This window comes from Austrofundulus limnaeus, unplaced genomic scaffold (assembly GCF_001266775.1).
Source record: "Austrofundulus limnaeus strain Quisiro unplaced genomic scaffold, Austrofundulus_limnaeus-1.0 Scaffold532, whole genome shotgun sequence".
Lineage (NCBI taxonomy): Eukaryota > Metazoa > Chordata > Actinopteri > Cyprinodontiformes > Rivulidae > Austrofundulus > Austrofundulus limnaeus.
Genome location: NW_013952934.1, coordinates 69,373 through 72,115, shown reverse-complemented (window position 1 = coordinate 72,115; position 2,743 = coordinate 69,373). Strand labels below are relative to the sequence as shown.

General features: G+C 36.5%; 1 long non-coding RNA gene across 1 annotated transcript in view; it reads right to left on the bottom strand.

Moving 5' to 3' along the window:
• The window catches only part of LOC106530547 (uncharacterized), a 26,710-nt gene that overhangs the window by 13,535 nt on the left and 10,432 nt on the right, over window positions 1-2,743 (bottom strand). The gene's annotated exons all lie outside the window — the stretch shown is intronic.

The window sequence follows — 2,743 nt, the reverse complement described above, 5'->3', positions numbered from 1 at the left end:
GGATTTAGTGGAGACGGGTCATTTTGACCCGGAGGACAAAGGGTGTATACAGAAAATGAGGACAACAGGAGGGTTAAATAAACAAAATTGGAAAGATATATATGTCAATGATGTAAGCAAAGCATATGATGCATTTATGAATACTTTGGAAGTTTTGGATGAAAAACATTGTATGGAAAATATTGCCAACAAAGGGTGTATACAGAAAATGAGGACAACAGGAGGGTTAAATAAACAAAATTGGAAAGATATATATGTCAATGATGTCAACAAAGCATATGATGCATTTATGAATACCTTGGAAGTTTTGGATGAAAAACATTGTATGGAAAATATTGCCAAGAAAGATGTTGTGGACAAGCCATGGATGACTAAAGGGTTGAGAAATGCATGCAAAAAGAAGAATGATTTGTATTCATTCTTCCTGAAATTAAGAACAAAAGAAGCAGAGGACAAATATAAAAATTTAATAATAAATTGACATGGATTATAAGAAAAGGTAAGAAGGAATATTAGTGATTTATTAGTAAAAAGAAATGTTGATATAAAAGCAACATGGGGAGTCATGAACAGTGTCTTAAGAAAGCACAAGATACGATCGGGGATATCACAAACTTTGTAAAAGAAAATCAGGAACTTTGTGATCAAAGTGAAATAGCAAAAGAATTCAATCATTATTATGTGAATGTCAGTCCAAGTCTTGCTGCTCAAATACCAAAAGCTGATGATAACGTAACTGAAACAATCAATGGTTGTGCAAACAGCATCTTTCTTGGTGAAATTGATGAAGAAGAGATAATGAGTACTGTGAAAAAATTTCAGATGAGATCAAGAGAGTGGGTGAACATGAATATGATGTTTGTTAAGGAAATAATGTCCTATGTTGTTAAGCCCTTTACATAATATGTAATTTATCATTTTCAACAGGAACATTTCCTAACAATATGAAAATAGCCAAGATAATTCCTATTTATAAAATGGTGAGAAATGTATCTAACTAAAACTATTAACTATAGACTGATATCCTTATTACCACAATTCTCAAAAATCTTGGAGAAGCTATTTGTGATCAGATTAGGTCAATTCATCATTAAAAATAACATCTTAAGTAGCAGTCAATATGGTTTTAGAGCCAATAACTCTACTTCAATGTCTCTCATGGAACTGACAGAATATCTAACAAATGCTATTGACAAAAAACAATATTGCGCCAGTATTTTTGTAGATTTAAAGAAAGCATTCGACACAATTGACCACAGCATTCTCCTTGGAAAACTAAATAAATTTGGGATTAGAGGACCAGCATTACAGTGGATATCTAGTTATTTGGAAAATAGGAAACAGTTTGTACAAGTACATGATGTAAGATCTGAACTCTGTGGAATCACATGTGGAGTTCCTCAGGGTTCTGTACTTGGATCAAAATTGTTTATCCTATATGTGAAAAACTTGGTCAATGTGTCAGGATTATTTAAATGCATTTTGTTCACTGAAGATACAATCTTTTTTTGTTTTGGTAAAGATCTAGAACGAATGTTGGAGAAAATGCAAGCAGAATTTGTGAAAATACAAAACTGGTTTAAACTCAATAAATTGTCATTAAATTTGGACAAAACTAATTATATGATATTTACAAAGAGACAAAGAACTGCTGACATTCCATTCAGAGTTGGTGGTGTAGAGATTAATAGTCAGTGAGGGAAAGTTTTGGGTGTTATTATTGATGCGAAACTGACATGGAAACCTCATATCAGACCTCATATAAGAACAAAACTAGCAAAATCTATTGCATTGCTTTACAAAGTAAGGGACTTGTTCATTGATAAAGCTCTGTATATGCTATAAAATCAGAGGTGCACAGAAGCGGTGCGCAGGTACGCATGCGCAATCAAAAAAGGAAAAAAGTGCACCAGATGTAACGTCATAAAGCTCCCTTGCATACCTAAGATTGTTCCTGGTTGTCCGTCAAAACAACAGTTAGCAGGGCTCTAGAGCAGGGGTGTCAAACTCCAGTCCTCGAGGGACGCTATCCTGCATGTTTTAGAGGTTTTCCAGCTCCAACACACCTGATTCAGTGATTGAATTAACTCTTCAAATTGGGCAGAAGCCTGTTAATTACCCAGCGATCAAAATCTGGTGTGTTGGAGCAAGAAAACCTCTAAAATATGCAGGATAGCGGCCCTCGAGGACAGGAGTTTTACACCCCTGCTCTAGAGTGTGACCAGTTTGGTCGCAAACGCGACCTGATTTCTTAAAAAAAATAGAAGAATCCAGCGGCACTGGTGTGAATAGATTGTTGTTCGGCTCGCCACAGCGGGACCCTGATATAAGGATTAAATGGACACTGCCTTCAACAAATCAGATGAAGTCCAGAGCCCTTTTGTCCAATCAGAGCAGAGCAGGGCGAGAATTTCAGTGAGAGCAGGTTTGGTTGAAGCAGTGGGCCGGCTCGACTCGAGCTGCTGCAGCGATCAGTCCATACATTTCCTCCTGCACTTGGCTCCTGAACTACCAGAGACTTTGGTCTGTAAAACCTAACTTTATATTAAATATATGTTCAGAATGTTGTTATTGAACAGATCTGTCCAACTCTGTGTGAGTGACCAAACTCTCCTCCTGAGAGACTGCTGTATGAGCGCGTTGCTGAGCACGCAGGCTGTCTGTGAGATTCACTGAGTTTTTCTAATTAAACCACATTAACTAACAGAACATTTGTTTGCCCCATATTAAAGCAAAGATGATT